At 39.9% G+C, this 21,667-nt stretch overlaps 1 long non-coding RNA gene and 1 pseudogene across 1 annotated transcript in view; one reads left to right on the forward strand and one right to left on the reverse strand.

Annotated features, from left to right (window-relative positions):
* Positions 1-14,833, forward strand: part of LOC115191416 (tripartite motif-containing protein 16-like) — a 26,093-nt pseudogene extending 11,260 nt beyond the window's left edge.
* Positions 5,777-21,667, reverse strand: part of LOC115191489 (uncharacterized) — a 19,622-nt gene continuing 3,731 nt past the window's right edge. Inside the window, exons 2-4 of the long non-coding RNA XR_003877694.1 lie at positions 7,113-7,115; positions 6,138-6,202; positions 5,777-5,852 (exon numbers count right to left, since the gene is read on the reverse strand). This is a non-coding gene — a long non-coding RNA (uncharacterized LOC115191489). The remainder of the gene's footprint in view (positions 5,853-6,137; positions 6,203-7,112; positions 7,116-21,667) is intronic.

The raw sequence follows: 21,667 nt of genomic DNA on the forward strand, positions 1-21,667 counted from the left end.
CCATCTTGAGAGGGCAATGTGAGTTTTTTAGGGCAATGTGAACACAAAGCTCCCCAGGTTCACTTGTCATTATTCTCACACTAGACTACTGCAACATCGTTTCCCTTCACATTGGGTGACACAAAAGAGAGAAGATGATGATATGCAGGGGCATATTCATTAAACCAATTCTGTTGTCAAACGTTTCTTAATTGCGGATCAGTGGGACGCTAGCGTCTCGACAACTTCCGGTGAAATTGCAGAGCGCGAAATTGAAATTACAGAAATAGTAATATTTAACATTCATGAAAATACAAGTGTCATACATCAGTTAAAAGCTTAACTTCTTGGTTATCCAGCCGCTGTGTCAGATTTCAAAAAGGCTTTACGGCGAAAGCACACCATGCGATTGTCTTAGGACAGCGCCCAGCACACAAAAGCCTTAAAAACATTTTCCAACCAGGCAGGTGCCCCACGAAAGTCAGAAATACTGATAAAATAAATCACTTACCTTTGAAGATCTTCTTCTGCTGGCACTCGAGAAGGTCCCAGCTACATCACAAATGGTCCTTTTGTTCGATAAAGTCCTTCTTTATATCCCCAAAAACAAAGTTTAGCTGGCGTGCTTCATTCAATAATCCACCGGTTTCCCTCCTTCAAAACGCATACAAAATGAATCCCAAACGTTACCAATAAACTTCTCCAAACAAGTCAAACAACGTTTATAATCAAACCTCAGGTACCCTAATACGCAAATAAATAAACGATACAATTTAAGACGGTATTAGAATAATTTCTATGTGTTAGGAAAATGACTTAACTGTTCCACTCTGTTATTATAGAATAGGGAGATATGTTTAAGAATAATGGGATGATAAAATCAGGATATGGGGAGATCGGTTAGGATTGTAAAACTTTGAGGTTGTATTCTTTAGTAGGGATGTAAACTGAGTGAAGTTGCATATTAGGTAAAATAAAAACATTGGAGGGTTTCAAACCAAGAGGGTCATAAAGGCGGTGGGGAGGTGAAAGCCCTGAACAATGTGGCAAGTTTTATGGTTCTTTGTGGTGAGTGGAAAAGTACTGGTTGTTGGAGAAGGGAGTGGTCTAAAGATAGGAATATGTTTATATTATAAAAGGACTGAGTCCTAATTTTTGACTTTAGAATAAACTGTACAGACCTTTTGCAGAAAGCTGAGTCCTTGCCTAATTATTCTTAACCCTGTGTCTTACAAACCATGGTGATTAGTCAAGGCTTATTGATTGTTAATTATTATCATTGGGATTCGAAAATTCCCGTAACAGACGGAGAATCGTTATTGTCATTATTAGAGATAAACAACAAAGTATGCGCATTCACTGGAACGCGTAACAAACACTACAGCGAAAAACTACAAAATGTAGCTCATTTTTCCAAAACAAGCCAGAATCTCTTTCTAAAGACTGCTGACATCTAGTGGAAGCCCTAGGAACTGCAATCTGGGAGCTTTTCCTTTCATATTAAAAATGACAGCCATAGGAATCAATGGTGGGCTGAATTCTTTTTTTTTCTGGATGGTTTGTCCTTGGGTTTTCGCCTGCCATATCAGTTCTGTTACACTCACAGACATTATTGTAATAGTTTGAGAAACTTTAGAGTGTTTTCTATCCAAATCTACCAATTATATGCATAGCTTGTGGGCCTGAGTAACAGGCAGTTTACTTTGGGCACGCTTGTCATCCAGATGTAAAAATACTGCCCCCTAGCCCAAAGTGGATAACACTATACAGAGTGGAACCTATGGATATAATATATTATAATTTAATACAATATAATATAATGACTAGAATAGAATAAGGGTTTTGACATGAAAGCACAGCCAGATGTTTGGACTTTTTAGTCATTTAGCAGAAGCTCTTATCCTGTTGGGGATGGGGGGCAGTATTTGCACGGCCGGATAAAAAACGTACCCGATTGAATCTGGTTACTACTCCTGCCCAGTAACTAGAATATGCATATAATTGTTTGATTTGGATAGAAAACACCCTAAAGTTTCTAAAACTGTTTGAATGATGTCTGTGAGTATAACAGAACTCATTTGGCAGGCCAAAACCTGAGAAGATTACAAACAGGAAGCGCCCTCTCTGACCATTTCTTGATCATCTCTATCCAAAACAGGGGATCTCTGGCATAACGTGACATTTTCTAACGCTCCCATAGGCTCTCAGAAGGTGCCAGAACGTTGAATGATGACTTTGCAGGCCATGGCTGAAAAACAGTAGCGCATTTGGATAGTGGTCGATCTGAGAACAATGAGACTGGGGCGCGCGTGCACGAGACTCCACCATGTTTACATTTTCAGTCTTTGAACGAAAACAGGGTTTCCCGGTCGGAATATTATCGCTTTTTTTCGAGAAAAATCGCATAAAAATTGATTTTAAACAGCGTTTGACATGCTTCGAAGTACGGTAATGGAACATTTTGAATTTTTTGGTCACGAAATGCGCCGGGCGCGTCACCCTTCTTTACCCTTCGGATAGTGTCTTGAACGCACGAACAAAACACCGCTATTTGGATATAACTATGGATTATTTGGAACCAAACCAACATTTGTTACTGAAGTAGAAGTCCTGGGAGTGCATTCTGACGAAGAACTCTAAACCACTAGGATACCTGTCACCTTGACAGTGTCTCTATACCTCTCAGTCTCTAAATCACTAGGATACCTGTCACCTTGACAGTGTGTCTCTATACCTCTCAGTCTCTAAACCACTAGGATACCTGTCACCTTGACAGTGTCTCTATACCTCTCTGTCTCTAAACCACTAGGATACCTGTCACCTTGACAGTGTGTCTCTATACCTCTCAGTCTCTGAAGACACCCAGCCATGGTTAGGATTATTAGAGAAGCTTTTCCTGCTGAATGACAGTTTCATTTCATCTGGTTTCAGAAATAATGTATTGAATATGTTCATAACCCCGTCCACCTATAAGATGTGGGGGGATCTGTATGACTAAGAAGAGATACAAAGAACTCTGATTGTAAAACATCTTCTCTTTTTAGTCCTAGATATGTCTAGGTTAACTGCTGAATGTAGTACCTCTAAACCTGACCCTAGACCTAACAGTAATAACCACACTGTAATGTAAAGTATTACCTCATTCTCAATGATCAGTCAATACATACAGTATTCATTTCACCTACAGTAGATTGTATCAATATCAAGTTCCCTCATTACAACCACATATTATATATTATAGACACTTATAATCAGTGTTATTATAAAGGTCATTAAAATAATTATAATTTGTACTTCATAGAAACTGTTACCCTTTATATATTCTAACAACTCTATTTAATGTATTCCATATTAAGGATCCTATCCTGGGAACTAAATTCTTTGTCTCCCTCTAGACATTGCATGCAGTTCTCTCTCTCCCTCCCTTGCTCTAACTTTTACCTCACTGGCTCCCTCCCTGCACCCCTCCTTCCCTCGTTCCCTCCCTCTCTCTAACCCCTCCTTCCCTCGTTCCCTCACTCTCTATAACCCCTCCCTCCCTCTAACCCCTCCCTCCCTCTAACCCCTCCCTCCCTCTAACCCCACCCCTCTGGCAGAACCAGGAAGTCCCTCCCCCTCCCACAAAACATTTTCTGAGGAAATGAAACTGATCTGAGTCTCTGTCTCGTCTGTCTGTGTGAGAGTGAACAACCATCCAAATGGCTGAGCAGGGAGTTCTGCTGGACCAGGACCAGTTCTGTTGTTCTGTCTGTCTGGATCTACTGAAGGAGCCGGTCACTACTGCTTGTGGACATAATTACTGTAGAAGCTGTATTGAGGGCTGCTGGGATCAGGATGTTCTGAAAGGGGTCTATAGCTGTCCTCAGTGCAGACAGACCTTTATCCCAAGACCTGTTCTGAACAGGAGCACTGTACTGGCTGAAGTGGTGGAGAAACTGAAGAAGACAGGACTCCAGGCTGCTCCCCCTCCTGCTCTGTGCTATGCTGGACCTGGAGATGTGGTATGTGATGTCTGCCCTGGGACCAGAAAGCAGAAAGCACTCATGTCCTGTCTGGCATGTCTGGCCTCTTACTGTGAGACTCACCTCCAATCTCACTATGAATTTCCTGCTTTGAAGAAGCACAAGCTGGTCAAAGCCACCACACAACTACAGGAGAAGATCTGCTCTCATCATGACAAACTGCTGGAGGTTTTCTGTCGTACCGATCAGCAGTGTATCTGTTATCTGTGTACAATGGATGAACATAAAGGCCATGATACAGTGTCAGCTGCAGCAGAGAGGACTGAGAAACAGGTAAGACCAGAACAACTTGTTGGTGACTGTCTGATAAACAAATAATTAAAGATACAGTAGGAACTAAGGCTGTTTGAATATGAGATCATTCAAATGAAATGGATCCATAAATATGAACACAAACCTTGAGTATATAGATATGTTAACCCAGATTATCCAAATGTATTTACAATTTTCTAAAGTCAAACACTATTATCATTCTGAATGGCCTTTTATGAGTCCAAAGTTCAGTCTCAACCCCTTGATACAAAAATATAATCATTCACATAGCAACATAATATCATATTGTAAAGGGACTATCAATATTTTAGACCTTCCTCTCTATGGGTCCTATGTCACATTACTATACTATTGATCTACTGGACTAATAAAGCTTGAAAGCTCATTGAAAAGTGATTCTCCACAGAGGCAGCTGGGGATGAGTCAGCGGAAGGTCCAGCAGAGATTCCAGGAGAGAAAGAAGGAGCTGAAGAATATCCAAAAAGCTGTGAAGTCTCTCAAGGTGAGTATTGTTGACCAGAGGAGACACACCATTTTACCTGTCTCCTCCAATCAGAGAGAGAGAGAGAAATAGAGGGGACCTTCTCCAATCCCACTATGTCTGGACCCCTATCAGACTGCTTTATGTAACTGATGGGATATGAACCCAGGTCTACTGTGGGAGAAACCAACATCTTGACCATTACACCAAGAGGACATTCCCTATTGGGCCGACACTGATTTTGAAGTCGCAGGCGTGCCTACCTCATCACATAACCATAAGTAACAATGGCCGACTGTCACGTCCTGACCAGTGTTCACTATATAAATAACAGAGCCGGTGTAGTAGGAGTCAATCTTAATCCTGTATTGACGCTTTGCCTGTTTGATGGTTCATCTGAGGGAATAGCAGGATTTCTTATAAGCGTCCGGATTAGTCTCCCGCTCTTTGAAAGCGGCAGCTCTAGCCTTTAGCTCGGTGGGGATGTCTGTAATCTATGGATTCTGGTTGGGATATATATATGTACAGTAACTATGGGGACAACATTGTCGATGCACTTATTGATGAAGCCGGTGACTGAGGTGGTGTACTCAATGCCATTGGATGAATCCCGGAACATATTCCAGTCTGTCCTAGCAAGACTGGTACACCTTTTTGTAGCCAGCTGGAAAGTGGAGACTTTTGCCCTTCGGGTCACTGTGACTCATGTCATACCTGAAACATATCACACTGTGCACTGAAATAGAGTCTTGGTCTTCTTCCACAACTGGCACCACAAGAAGGATCAAGTGACCGTCCTTGAGATTTGTGCTAAATACACACAATTACAAAATCAAATGACAGAAGCAAACCCTTGACAGCATTTAAAGGGTCTCACAAAAAAAGGCCAAAGATGCTTTTTTTAGTATAAACTTATCTTCAACTTTTATTTCAAGGCATCAAACCCAAAAGGAAAGAAATGACATGAATGGTCCATTAAACAACTTGTGTGTCTCTTGGAGAGCCGTCCTGTCAGTAGGTGTGTGACGGGTGGAGAAACCACAGAAATGAGTTTACATGTTGTCTTCATCAGAGTCATCTTCCTCCTCCAAGGAATCCTATGGTGGAAGCATAAGGCTTTGCGAATCAGACACCAGCAAGACAGATATAATGGAAGTGGTTCAGTGAACCATTCTCACGTGATGGGTAACCTTGCCTGGGACCTGAAGACTTGAGTTGGCTCCCTGGGCTAAAGCTTGGGCTTTAGCTCAGCAAGCTAACTCAGTCGTGTGGCGCACAGGAGACTCGAGTTGAAACCACAGACGTATTTTTGGTTAGAATACAGTAGGTCACAGAAATGCCATGGAAAATAGAAATGAATGACTGGTAGTTGTGGTACATACCTTAGCGTACTTCTCTGCCTCCTCCCTGACGTCTTTTGGAACCAGCTCATGTTTTCCATTTGTCACTGGCGAAGGGACATGAAGGTCATAAGTTATACTGCTCAGTTCAAGCAGAACATCAGCTGCGATCAATGACTATACCAGGCAATAGCTAGTCAAAACTGGTGAGGGTTGAGTATCTAACAGAATCATAACCCCTTATTGCACATGCTTGTCATACATCACTTTGTTATTTTATTTAACTAGCCAAGTCGGTTAAGAAAAATGTCTTATTTACAATGACGGCCTACCCCTAACCCGGACAACGCCCTATGGGACTCCCAATCACGGACAGTTGTGATACAGCCTGGACCCGAACCAGGGTCTGTAGTGATGCCTCTAGCACGGAGATGCAGTGCCTTAGACCGCCTTTGTCCACTACGACGCACCTGACACCGACGCACCATTTCCCCTATACATTAACATGGAGCTTTCTCTCTCTTTCTCAATTCAATTCAAAGATGTTTATTGGCATGGGAAACATGTTTACATTACCAAAGCAAGTGAAATAGATAATAAACAAAAGTGAAATAAACAACCAGAAAAGAACAGTAAACATTACACTCACAAAAGTTTCAAAGGAATAGAGACATTTCAAATGTTATAATTCAAGAGCAAACAGAGTGAGCCGTGCACCAGACTGAGTTCTGGAGGTGAAATGGAAATGAATGAGGGAGAGTTAAGTGAGGTAGAAGGTGTGGAGAAGAGCTCAGAACCAGAGCCTGGCATCAATGGACATGATAAAGAAGAATCTGGTGCAGTAGGAGTTACATTGTTGGAGAAAGTGGATCCATACCATTTGGCAGATCCATTTGTGGTTTCAGGGTGGGTGGGAAAGGAGTTGGGTGTTGTATTGAACAAACAGGTCTTATTTTAGGTCATGTTTCACCCTGCCAGCTCCTATTAGTTGTATTGAACACTGTGGCACCAACTCACCTTCTGAAAGTTCTATTCCCTGTCCATTGTTCTGCATCACAATGTCAGCTTCACTATTGTTATCAATGATACCAAAACGTATGTCCCTGTCCTCTTTTTCAAGATGTGGCCTATTTAAACAGCCAGAAATTATTTTTGTATTAAGAAATAACCTTTTTGACGATTTCTTTCTAAATGGCTGCTGGGTAATTTGATAATCGTTGAAATCTGTTGGTTTGTAGGCATCAAATAGAGAGAATGCTGCACAGGTTCACTGAGTTGTAAACCAAATGGATAGGTGGAGCTCATTGATTTGTAGCTTTGACGCAGTTGCTACCTCAGATTATGAGTCTATCAAGTGTGGTGAATGAGGTATGTAGTACCCACAGAAGACCACAGGGAGGAGCAAGAGAGCTATAAACCCATACAGTTTTTCTCTTTAAATACCCTGAACCTAACAATCAATCAAATGTATTTATGAAGCCCTTTTTACATCAGCAGATGTCACAAAGTGCTGTACAGAAACTCTAACCCTACGTATAACCTATTTTAGCCTGAACCCTAATTCTAGGGTAGGGTAGCCTACAACTATTTTAGTAATAATATTATGTTAGTAAATACCATTTTAGTACTAAATAACATTTGTCATTTTTTAAATAAAACCTATGTAAGCATTTGCTTTTTATTAGTTATTTTATTATATTTATTATTGCAAGGCAGAACACTTGATAAACAAGACTCATTTGTTTTATATGACAAATGTGGTTTGAACTGGGTGACATAGTAAACTCTATGTGAAAGTCCAGCAATTGGCGTGGGATAGGTGGGGCAGGTTTGAGACTGATCTCAGGAATTAAATACACTTTATTTCTCAGCTGCCACACCAATGTCTTTGCGTGAATTAATAACTTTTAATTAGTAAAAATTTCCAATAGATGGCAGCGTAAGACCACAAAGCATCAGTTATAGGCTACAAGCAGCAATATGATTGACATACAATAGCATAAAATAGCAAAGACTATATGTCCCATGATTTTCTGAAATGCTCACTCATTACTTTACAGTTAGCTATATATCCCTTGTTAGTCCTGTGTTGCTTTTGGGAGATCAAAACAATATTAACTATAGCAGGTATTGAACCCTGGTCAAATAACCACTAGTCAGATATGCTGACCTCAACCCTAGTAAACATGCATTATAACATTATGTTAATATGTCATATTTTGAGTAAACAGCCTCGGAATAGAAAAGACGATGCATCTTCCAGCCCGACAATAAATTACATCATGCAGCCCTCACGGTTAGTAAATGTACCTCAACATGCCCCTCTCTTGTGGGAGAAGGCAGAGTGCTCGCTGCTCGCAGACGGAACAAGCTTTTGGAGGGGCTTGTTGAGTTGGATACTTGTACTTGACGTAAACTAGTCTGAACTATCTTATGCTGCCATCTTTTGGAATTATTTAGCAACTGAAGCAGTACTGAATAAAGTGGATATCCTTACTAAAGTAGTAATTACTCAGAATTGAGTAAAATGTTGTAGTCGATTTTATCACAAAGAAGTTAGCTAGTTTCTTGGCAGTTTCTCACATTTAATAGCCTTCATTTCTCAGAACAAGAATAGACTGACAAGTTTCAGAAGAATGTTATTTGTTTCTAGCCATTTTGAGCCTGTAATCGAATCCACAAATGCTGATGCTCCAGATACTCAACTAGTCTAAAGAAGGCCAGTTTTATTGCTTCTTTAAATCAGGACAACAGTTTTCAGCTGTGCTAACATAAATGCAAAAGGGTTTTCTAACGATCAATTAGCCTTTTAAAATGATAAACTTGGATTAGCTAACACAACGTGCCATTGGAACACAGAAGTGATGGTTGCTGATAATGGGCCTCTATACACCTATGCAGAGTTGAAGTTGGAAGTTTACATACACCTTAGCCAAATTCATTTAAACTCAGTTTTTCACAAATCCTGACATTTAATCCTGGTAACAATTCCCTGTCTTAGGTCAGTTAGGATCACCACTTTATTTTAAGAATGTGAAATGTCAGAATAATAGTAGAGAATGATTTATTTCATCTTTTATTTCTTTCATCACATTCCGAGTTGGTCAGAAGTTTACATACACTCAATTAGTATTTGGTGGCATTGCCTTTAAATTGTTGAACTTGGGTCAAACGTTTCGGGTAGCCTTCCACAAGCTTCCCACAATAAGTTGGGTGAATTTTGTCCCATTCCTCGTGACAGAGCTGGTGAAACTGAGTCAGGTTTGTAGGCCTCCTTGCTAGTTCTGGGATTGATTTGCACTTTTTGGCACCAAAGTACGTTCATCTCTAGGAGACAAAACACATCTCCTTCCTGAGCGGTATGACGGCTGCATGGTCCCATGGTGTTTATACTTGCGTACGTACTATTGTTTGTACAGATGAATGTGGTACCTTCAGGCGTTTGGAAATTGCTCCAAAGGATTAACCAGACTTGTGAAGGTCTACAATTTGTTTTCTGAGGTCTTGGCTGATTTCTTTTGATTTTCCCATAATGTCAAGCAAAGAGTCACTGAGTTTGAAGGTAGGCCTTGAAATACATCCACAGGTACACCTCCAATTGACTCAAATGATGTCAATTAGCCTATCAGAAGCTTCTAAAGCCATGATATTTTCTGGAATTTTCCAAGCTGTTTAATGGCACAGTCAACTTATTGTATGTAAACGTCTGACCCACTGGAATTGTGATATAGTGAATTATGAGTGAAATAATCTGTCTGTAAACAATTGTTGGAGGGCAGCGTTCTGACTCAAAGCGGTGCAGAGGCTACTGTACATTCTCACTCTCTCTCTCTGTCTCTCTCTCTCTCTCTCTGTCTCTCTCTGTCTATGTCTCTCTCTGTCTCTCTCTCTCTCTCTCTGTCTCTCTCTGACTCTCTCTCTCTCTGTCTCTCTGTCTCTCTCTGTCTCTCTCTCTGTCTCTCTGTCTCTCTCTCTCTCTCTCTCTGTCTCTCTCTCTCTCTCTCAACAGCGCTCTGCACAGGCAGCAGTGGAGGACAGTGATCAGATCTTTACTGAGCTGATCCGCTCCATTGAGAGAAGGAGCTCTGAGGTGAAGGAGCTGATCAGAGCCCAAGAGAAAGCTCAAGTGAGTCAAGCTGAAGGACTCCTGGAGCAACTGAAGCAGGAGATAGCTGAGTTGAGGAAGAGAAGCACTGAGCTGGAGCAGCTCTCACACACAGTGGATCATATCCATTTCCTCCAGGTAACTAAACTGTCTTGTTACATGTGATATGACATTAACTTAATGTGAAACTATTAATCTCAATCATTATGTTGTCCTGTCTCTCTCCATCCCTCCATCCCTCTCTCTCTCTCTCTCTCTCTCTCTATCTTTGTCCCTCTATCTTTGTCCCTCTCTATCTTGCTCTGTCCCCCTCTGTCTCTCTCTGCCCCATTCTCTCTCTCTGTCTCTCTCTCTTTGTCTCTGTCTCTCTCTGTCATTCTCTCTCTCTGTCCCTCTCTCTCTGTCCCTCTCGCTCTATGTCCCTCTCTCTCTCTCTGTCCCTCTCACTCTGTCCCTCTCTCTCTCTCTCTCTGTCCCCCTCTCTCTGTCCCCCTCTGTCCCTCTCTCTCTCTCTGTCCCCCTCTCTGTCTATCTCCCTTTGTCTCTGTATCTCTCTGTCCCTCTCTCTCTCTCTCTCTCTCTCTCTCTGTCCCTCTCTCTCTGTCCCTCTCTCTCTCTGTCCCTCTCTCTCTCTGTCCATCTCGCTCTCTCCCTCTCTCCCTCCCTCTCTCTCTGTCCCTCTCTCACTCTCTCTGTCCCTACCTCTCTCTGTGTCCACCTCTCTCTCCCTCTCTCTCTGTCCCCCCCTCTCTCTCTCTCTCTCTCTCTCTCTCTCTCTCTCTCACTCTCTCTCTCTCTCACTCTCTCTAACTCTCTTCAGAGTTATCAGTCTCTCTCCAGTATCAGTGTATCTTCAGACTTACCCAGCATCGTTGTCCGTCCTCTTCAGTACTTTGGAGATGTAAGACTGTGTCTGAACTGAGAGAGAAACTAGAAGACTTCCTTAAAGGAGAATGGACCAAGATCTCCACTACAGGTGTGTTGAAAACAATAAGAACATCAACTTTAGACCATTGAAAGTTCCCTACTAGTCATATACATGTGGAATATGGTATGATGATAACATTCCCTCTCTCTGTCAATGTGTTTGTGTGTCTGTAGTGAATATAGTGGATGATGTACTGCCTCCAGAGCCCAAGACCAGAGAACAGTTGTTACAATGTGAGTCTCTTTATTGTGAAGTAACTAACAGTCTCTTTTTACTGACACTCCTAACAATCCCTCTAGAAATATATAGCAATAGTAGATCTAATCAAAGACTGGGTATCTATCTGACTCCTCAAATTTCTCTGATTTGATCTCTGCTGTGCTCTAATCAAAGACAGGGTAGATACAGTATCTGACTTAACTTATTGTTCTGACTCCCCTCATTGGTCTCTGCTCTGCTCTTCTTCCAGATTCCTGTCAGCTCACACTGGACCCAAACACAGCATACACACGCCTCTCTCTGTCTGAAGGGAACAGAAAGGTGACCTGTACACGCCAAGTCCAACCATATCCTGACCATCCAGACAGATTCACCAACTACTGTCAGGTTCTGTTTAGAGAGGGTCTGTCTGAACGCTGTTACTGGGAGGTGGAGTGGAGTGGGGACAGGGTTGTTACAGCAGTCTCATATAAAGACATCAGCAGAACAGGGTCAGATAGTGGATTTGGATACAATAACAAGTCCTGGAGTTTAGAGTGCTATAGAGGTGGTTATTGGTTCAGACACAATAATGTTGTGACTAATGTATCAGGCCCTCAGTCCTCCAGAGTAGGAGTGTACCTGGATCACAAGGCAGGAACTATGTCCTTCTACAGTGTCTCTGACACAATGACCCTCCTTCACAGAGTCCAGACCACATTCACTCAGCCCCTCTATCCTGGGTTTAGTCTCTATGTAGGAGGTACTGCTGAGCTGGTTAAACTGTAGTAGGGTCCACGTAGATACTAGTCATGCTGGTGTAGTCTATAGCTGAGCTGGTTAAACTGTAGTAGGGTCCACATAGATACTAGTCATGCTGGTGTAGTCTATAGCTGAGCTGGTTAAACTGTAGTAGGGTCCACATAGATACTAGTCATGCTGGTGTAGTCTATAGCTGAGCTGGTTAAACTGTAGTAGGGTCCACATAGATACTAGTCATGCTGGTGTAGTCTATAGCTGAGCTGGTTAAACTGTAGTAGGGTCCACATAGAGACTAGTCACGCTGGTGTAGTCTATAGCTGAGCTGGTTAAACTGTAGTAGGGTCCACATAGATACTAGTCATGCTGGTGTAGTCTATAGCTGAGCTGGTTAAACTGTAGAAGTGTCCACATAGATACTAGTCATGCTGGTGTAGTCTATAGCTGAGCTGGTTGAACTGTAGTAGGGTCCACATAGATACTAGTCATGCTGGTGTAGTCTATAGCTGAGCTGGTTAACTTCTTGGGGCTATGTGGGACGTTAGCGTGCCACCCGTGGCGCACCCTATCAACAGCAGGTGCATTTCAAGAGCGGCAAATTTGAAACCAAATAAATGTCAAAATTCAAATTTCTCAAACATACAACTAACTTACAGCCTTTGAAAGATAAACATCTTCTTAATCTAACCACGTTGTCTGATTTCAAAAAGGTTTTACGGGGAAAGCATAAAGTTAGGTTATGTTAGGAGAGTACATTGATAATAGCTGTGTGTAATGCATTGTCGATTCAAAGACAGGCGTCACCAAAACCATAAAATCAGCTAAAATTATGCACTAACCTTTTACAATCTCCATCAGATGACACTCCTAGGACATTATGTTAGACAATGCATGCATTTTTAGTTCTATCAAGTTCATATTTATATCTAAAAACAGCGTTTTACTATGGCGTTGATGTTCAGGAAATCGTTTCCCTCCAATACCGGCAGTCAAGTCATGACAACAAAATAATTAATTAATATTAGAAAACATTGGTAAAATATTATATTGTCATTCAAAGAATTATAGATTTACATCTTTTGAACGCAATGGACTTGCCAGATTTAAAATTAACCTTACTGGGAAATCACACTTTGCAATAATCTGAGCACTGCGCCCAGAAAAATACGCATTGCGATACAGACTAACCGCCATGTTGGAGAGATCTAAAATCGAAAATACTATGTAAATAATCCATTACCTTTTGATTCTCTTCATCAGATGTCACTTCCAAAGAATCCCAGGTCCATAACGAATGTAGTTTTGTTCAAAAAAGCTCATCATTTATGTCCAAAAACCTCCGTGTTGTTAGCACATGATCTAAGCCAGCCGGACTTCACTTCACTTCACGAACGGAAAAAATATATTTACATTCGTTCAAACATGTCAAACGTTGTATCGCATAAATCATTAGGGCCTTTTTTAACCAGAACATGAATAAAATTCAAGGCGGACCATTGGGTTCTCTTTTAAAACGTTTCGGAATGAGAGTACCCACCATCAACTCGCGCGCAAGGTGTCTAATGGGCCATCACAGTTCCAAGGCTCTTATTCGGTCAGATCTCACTGTAGAAGACTCAAAACACTTTGTAAAGGCTGGGGACATCTTGTGGAAGCAATAGGAAGTGCCAAAACATTCCTCACCCCCTTTGTTTTTCAATGGTATAGGCTTAAAGTCAATTCAACACATCAGGTATCCACTTCCTGTCCGAATCTGTCTCAGGGTTTTGCCTGCCAAATGAGTTCTGTTATACTCACAGACACCATTCAAACAGTTTTTGAAACTTTAGGGTGTTTTCTATCCATATATAATAAGTATATGCATATTGTAGTTACTGGGTAGGATTAGTAACCAGATTAAATCGGGTACATTTTTTTATCCAGCCGTGAAAATACTGCCCCCTATACCCTAACAGGTTAAACTGTAGTAGGGTCCACATAGATACTAGTCATGCAGGTGGTGATTGTCCCCAGATGTGATGATTCATTCTGCTCTGTTTTATGTACAATGATTTTACTGATTTGATCTTCAGATGTTCTGAATTAAAACAAACATTCAATGTATTCATATTTATTTAAGTGAAATGTTTTAATCTTGTACATTTCTATGAATCATCATGTATGGTGTTGATGTATATTGGTTGTCATTCAGAACCATTGATATGTTTTCTCAGTTGGTTCTCTGTCTCTATGTAATTCTCCTCAGTATCATTGATCAGCTTGTAGGATTGGCCCTAATTGATGTGTTCTCTGTCACCTGGAGCTGCATGGAAAATGGTCCAGGAACAAAAGGACAATTCAGGACTAGTCAGCCCACTACAAGCTGGAATCAATTACTTTCTACTAAAGTATATGGTCTGGTTTCCCAGACACAGATTAATCCTAGTCCTGGACTAAAAAGCATGTTCAATGTAGATGTCCAGGAAACCGGCCCTAAATGTGTCATCTTTCATCCTCCCATACTGCTCAGTCCAGCAACATTAAACCTGTCCAGCAGGTGGTGATATTGACCAAACAATGAAACCAGCACAGATCTTGACTTGCCACTCAGTATATCAGTAATGTTCAGAATAGTACTTTAATATCATTGGAGATTGATGGTCTTTTTAATCCACTATCCAGAGTCAGGAACAGATGAAGTTAGGTCTGCTACTGTTCAGTGATTAAATATGATTTATGGTGATGGGAAATAAAAAATACAACACTAAACTTCATCTAGTAATAGTTTTCCTTTGTTATTTATTCCAAGGTGTGTCTTTAACTTGTAAATGGATTGTGTGGAGGGGAGCTAGTGGTGTGGCTGATAGAATAGAATGAAAAGGGAGGATGGGAGGGGAAATGGACAGATATATCAGACAGATGAGGGAGAGAAAGATTTTCATACATTAGTTAGTGTCTCTGTTCCAAAAAGCTCCCTATTCCCTGCGTAGTGCACTAGGCTTCTTTTGACCAGATCTAAAGTAGTATTGTAGAGGTTAGATTGTTTCTCCCTGTCATTACAACATGACAATATGGTAATGACTTTAGTGGGTTTTTCCCCCTTTGTTTTTATTGTTATTTTGCTATGTGTGTTGTCAGGTTGTTCCCTTGTGTTCCAAATTGAAAATCCATTAACCTCTATGGGACTGGCGGGACGAATTCGTCCCACCTACGTAACAGCCAGTGTAATCCTGTGGCGCGATTTTCAAAACGTTTGAAATGCTATTACTTCAATTTCTCAAACATATGACTATTTTACAGCTATTTAAAGACAAGACTCTCGTTAATCTAACCACACTGTCCGATTTCAAAAAGGCTTTACAACGAAAGCAAAACATTAGATAATGTCAGCAGAGTACCCAGACAGAAATAACCATTTTTCAAGCTAGCATATAATGTCACAAAAACCCAGAAGACAGCTAAATGCAGCACTAACCTTTGATGATCTTCATCAGATGACACACCTAGGATATTATGTTATACAATACATGGATGTCTGTTCAATCAAGTTCATATTTATATCAAAAACCAGCTTTTTACATTAGCATGTGACGTTCAGAAAAAGCATACCCCCGGCAAACTTCCGGTGAATTTACTAACAATTTACTAAATTACTCACGATAAACGTTCACAAAAAGCATAACAATTATTTTAAGAATTATAGATACATTACTCCTCTATGCACTCGATATGTCCGATTTTAAAATAGCTTTTCGGATGAAGCACATTTTGCAATATTCTGAGTAGACAGCCCGGCATCACGGGCTAGCTATTTAGACACCCACCCAGTTTAGCCTTCACCAAAATCACATTTCCTATAAGAAAAATGGTCTAACCTTTCCTGTTCTTCTGTTCTTTAATCTGGTTACTACTCCTGCCAAGTAACTAGAATATGCATATAATTATTGGCTTTGGATAGAAAACACCCTAAAGTTTCTAAAACTGTTCGAATGGTGTCTGTGAGTATAACAGAACTCACCCTAATCAACAGCCAGTGGAATCACGTCGCGCTAAATGCAAAACCTCATAAATGCTATAACTTCAATTTCTCAAACATATTACTATTTTACAACGTTTTATAGATACACCTCTCCTGAATCGAACCACGTTGTCCGATTTCAAAAAGGCTTTACAGCAAAAGCAAAACATTAGATTATGTCAGCAGAGTACCCAGCCAGAAATAATCACACAGCCATTTTCAAAGCAACTAGCATGCTTCACAAATACCCAAAACACAGCTAAATGCAGCACTAACCTTTGACAACCTTCATCAGATGACACTCCTAGGACATCATGTTACACAACACAGGCATTTTTTGTTCGATAAAGTTCATATTTATATATAATAACTGCATTTTACATCGGCGCATGACGTTCAGAAAATCTTTTCCCTCAAATGCTTCCGATGAATCAGCGCTACAATTTACAAAATTACTATTCGAAAACATTGTTAAAATGTAATATTGTCATTCAAAGACTTATAGATTAACATGTCTTGAATGCCATCTCTTTGCCAGATTTAAAAATAACTTTACTGTGAAAACCCGAGGTAAGGCTGATCGAGACCCCCAGACGTTCCATGAACGCCCTCCAGACCCTCGAAGTGACCTGGGGACCCTGATCAGACATTATGTCCTCAGGCACCCGTAGTACCAGAAGACGTGTGTAAACAAGGCCTCCGCAGTCTGTAGGGCCGTAGGGAGACCGGGCAGAGGGAGGAGATGGCATGACTTAGAAAAATAGTCCACAACGACCAGGATCGTGGTGTTACCCTGTGAGGGAGGAAGATCTGTAAGGAAATCCATCAACAGGTGCAACCACGGCCGTTATGGTAAAAGGTGTAGCTTAAAACTTCTTCAGCCTACCATCCCGTTAGCGGGATCATTTTCCAGCGAAAACTCCTAGCGACATTAGCATAACGAAATTCAATATATTTTTTTTTTCAAATATAGGGCTGTCTCATATCGTTTTATAGATACACCTCTCTTGAATCGACCCTCGTTGTCCGATTTCAAAAAGGTTTTACAGGAAAAGCACAATATTAGATTATGTTAGAGGAGTACATGGTAAAAGTCGCATCATATGAATTTTCCGAGCAAGCACACCCATCACATATAAACAAAAAACAGCTAAATGCAGCACTAACCTTTTACAAACTTCATCAGATGACACACCTAGGACATCATGTTACACACAGCATGCAATCTTTTGTTCAATAAAGGTCATATTTCTATATAAAAACAGCATTTTACATCGGCACCTGAGGTTGACTAACATTTTCCCATAAAATGCGTCCCGGGAAACTGTGCTACAATTTTATAAATAACTATTCGAAAACGATTTTTTTTATACATATTGTCAATCTAAGATTTATAGATGAATATCTCTTGAAAACACCAGTCAAAACAGATTTTAAATTAACTTTACAGGGTAATCACACTTTGAGATCAAATGGGATGCGATACCCAGAAATTGAGCTCGAAAACGTAGCTCGGCGCCACCTGTGAACAATAGCAGAAACATCTTATATTGTATAATATCGCCAATAATCCCTCACCTTTAGTTGTCTTCATCAGAAATCACATCCCGATGTCCCAGGTCCATGACAAATGTATTTTCGGTCGAAAAAGTCCATGCTTTATGTTCCATTAGCTTCCTCTTGCTAGCGCGTCCTAAGGCTGTAATCAAATGTTGATCCGTGGGCGGCAGCTGTCTAACGCAAAATGACTGTTTACGGTAAGTGAGGGTCGTTCAAACATGTCAAACGTTTTATCAAGTAATCGTCAGTGCCTGTTTCAACAAGAGAACCAATCAGATTTGAGTGGGACGATTTCATTGTGTTTCAAAAAACTTCCAAAGGTGGGGGCAGACACGGCCGCCAACGTCACAATGCTCATGGCCCTCCGACTGTGACCAATTGCCACATCGTCTCTTTCACTGAGTTTCCACCGTAGAACCCTCAAAACACTTTGTAAAGACTGGGGACATCTAGTGGAAGCACTGGAAAGTGCTCAATTTTCATTTTTTCACGTTGTGAATTATAGGTAAGGCTGTGAAGTCGAGTCGACAATTCAGATTTCCACTTCCTGGTTCAATCGGTCTCGGGGTTTTGACTGCCATACGAGTTCTGTTATACTCACAGACACCATTCAAACAGTTTTAGAAAATTTAGGGTGTTTTCTATCCATTTAAAATAAGTATATGCATGTCCTAGCTTCTGACTTTGATTAGTAGGCCGTTGAAAATGGGAACGATTTTTTTCCAAAATGCGCTGTGGCGCCCCCTATCCTAGGGTAAATCGAAGAAGTTAACTCTGGGCAGGTGCCTAGGAGCCTTTCACTGGACGCACACCGAGCAGGAGGAAACATAAACCCTCACGTACTTAGCTAAAGTGAGCCACCAGTACTTCCCACTCAGACAGTGCACCGTCCGACCGATGCCTGGATGACCAGAGGAGGGTGACATGTAGGCCCAATAAATCAGGTGGTCACGGACAGCAGATGGAATGTACAGATGCCCAGCGGGACACTGGTATAGAGGAACCTAACCATAGACCCAACTATAGGTACTGAGAGGCTGGTATAGAGGAACCTAACCATAGACCCAACTATAGGTACTGGGAGGCTGGTATAGAGGAACCTAACCATAGACCCAACTATAGGTACTGAGAGGCTGGTATAGAGGAACCTAACCGAGACCCAACTATAGGTACTGAGAGGCTGGTATAGAGGAACCTAACCGGAGACCCAACTATAGGTACTGAGAGGCTGGTATAGAGGAACCTAACCAGAGTCCCAACTATAGGTACTGAGAGGCTGGTATAGAGGAACCTAACCAGAGACCCAACTATAGGTACTGAGAGGCTGGTATAGAGGAACCTAACCAGAGACCCAACTATAGGTACTGAGAGGCTGGTATAGAGGAACCTAACCAGAGACCCAACTATAGGTACTGAGAGGCTGGTATAGAGGAACCTAACCAGAGACCCAACTATAGGTACTGAGAGGCTGGTATAGAGGAACCTAACCAGAGACCCAACTATAGGTACTGAGAGGCTGGTATAGAGGAACCTAACCAGAGACCCAACTATAGGTACTGAGAGGCTGCTATAGAGGAACCTAACCAGAGACCCAACTATAGGTACTGAGAGGCTGGTATAGAGGAACCTAACCAGAGACCCAACTATAGGTACTGAGAGGCTGGTATAGAGGAACCTAACCAGAGACCCAACTATAGGTACTGAGAGGCTGGTATAGAGGAACCTAACCAGAGACCCAACTATAGGTACTGAGAGGCTGGTATAGAGAAACCTAACCAGAGACCCAACTATAGGTACTGAGAGGCTGGTATAGAGGAACCTAACCAGAGACCCAACTATAGGTACTGAGAGGCTGGTATAGAGGAACCTAACCAGAGACCCAACTATAGGTACTGAGAGGCTGGTATAGAGGAACCTAACCAGAGACCCAACTATAGGTACTGAGAGGCTGGTATAGAGGAACCTAACCAGAGACCCAACTATAGGTACTGAGAGGCTGGTATAGAGGAACCTAACCAGAGACCCAACTATAGGTACTGAGAGGCTGGTATAGAGGAACCTAACCAGAGACCCAACTATAGGTACTGAGAGGCTGGTATAGAGGAACCTAACCAGAGACCCAACTATAGGTACTGAGAGGCTGGTATAGAGGAACCTAACCAGAGACCCAACTATAGGTACTGAGAGGCTGGTATAGAGGAACCTAACCAGAGACCCAACTATAGGTACTGAGAGGCTGGTATAGAGGAACCTAACCAGAGACCCAACTATAGGTACTGAGAGGCTGGTATAGAGTACAGTATAATATAATGACTAGAATAGAATAGAATGACTAGAATAGAATAGAATAGAATAGAATAGAATAGAATGACTAGAATAGAATAGAATAGAATAACTAGAATAGAATAGAATGACTAGAATAGAATAGAATAGAATAGAATGAATAGAATAGAATAGAATAGAATGAATAGAATAGAATAGAATAGAATAGAATGACTAGAATAGAATAGAATAACTAGAATAGAATAGAATAGAATAACTAGAATAGAATAGAATAGAATGACTAGAATAGAATAGAATAGAATAACTAGAATAGAATAGAATAGAATAACTAGAATAGAATAGAATAGAATGACTAGAATAGAATAGAATAGAATAACTAGAATAGAATAGAATAGAACACAATAGAATAGAATGAATAGAATAGAATAGAATAGAATAGAATAGAATGACTAGAATAGAATAGAATAACTAGAATAGAATAGAATAGAATAACTAGAATAGAATAGAATAGAATGACTAGAATAGAATAGAATAGAATAACTAGAATAGAATAGAATAGAATAACTAGAATAGAATAGAATAGAATGACTAGAATAGAATAGAATAGAATGAATAGAATAGAATAGAATAGAATGAATAGAATAGAATAGAATAGAATAGAATGACTAGAATAGAATAGAATAACTAGAATAGAATAACTAGAATATAATAGAATAGAATAGAATAGAATAGAATAGAATAGAATAACTAGAATAGAATAGAATAGAATAACTAGAATAGAATAGAATAGAATGACTAGAATAGAATAGAATAGAATAACTAGAATAGAATAGAATAGAATAACTAGAATAGAATAGAATAGAATGACTAGAATAGAATAGAATAGAATGACTAGAATAGAATAGAATAGAATGACTAGAATAGAATAACTAGAATAGAATAGAATAGAATATAATAGATAAATAGAATAGAATAGAATAACTAGAATAGAATAGAATAGAATATAATGACTAGAATAGTATAGAATAGAATGACTAGAATATAATATAATAGAATAGAATGAATAGAATAGAATAGAATAGAATAACTAGAATAGATTAGAATAACTAGAATAGAATATAATAGAATAACTAGAATAGAATAGAATAACTAGAATAGAATAGAATAGAATATAATATAATATAATATAATAGATAAATAGAATAGAATAGAACAGAATAACTAGAATAGAATATAATAACTAGAATAGAATAGAACAGAATAACTAGAATAGAATAGAATAACTAGAATAGAATAGAATAGAATAGAATAACTAGAATAGAATAACTAGAATAGAATAACTAGAATAGAATAACTAGAATAGAATAGAATAACTAGAATAGAATAGAATAGAATAGAATAGAACAGAATAACTAGAATAGAATAGAACAGAATAACTAGAATAGAATAACTAGAATAGAATAACTAGAATAGAATAGAATAGAATAACTAGAATAGAATAACTAGAATAGAATAACTAGAATATAATAGAATAGAATGAATAGAATAGAATACAGTATAATATAATGACTAGAATAGAATAGAATAACTAGAATAGAATAGAATAGAATAGAATAGAATAACTAGAATAGAATAACTAGAATAGAATAGAATAACTAGAATAGAATATAGAATAGAATAGAATAACTAGAATAGAATAGAATAGAATAACTAGAATAGAATAGAATAGAATAGAATAACTA

The sequence above is a fragment of the Salmo trutta genome, chromosome 4 (assembly GCF_901001165.1).
Source record: "Salmo trutta chromosome 4, fSalTru1.1, whole genome shotgun sequence".
NCBI classification, from domain to species: domain Eukaryota; kingdom Metazoa; phylum Chordata; class Actinopteri; order Salmoniformes; family Salmonidae; genus Salmo; species Salmo trutta.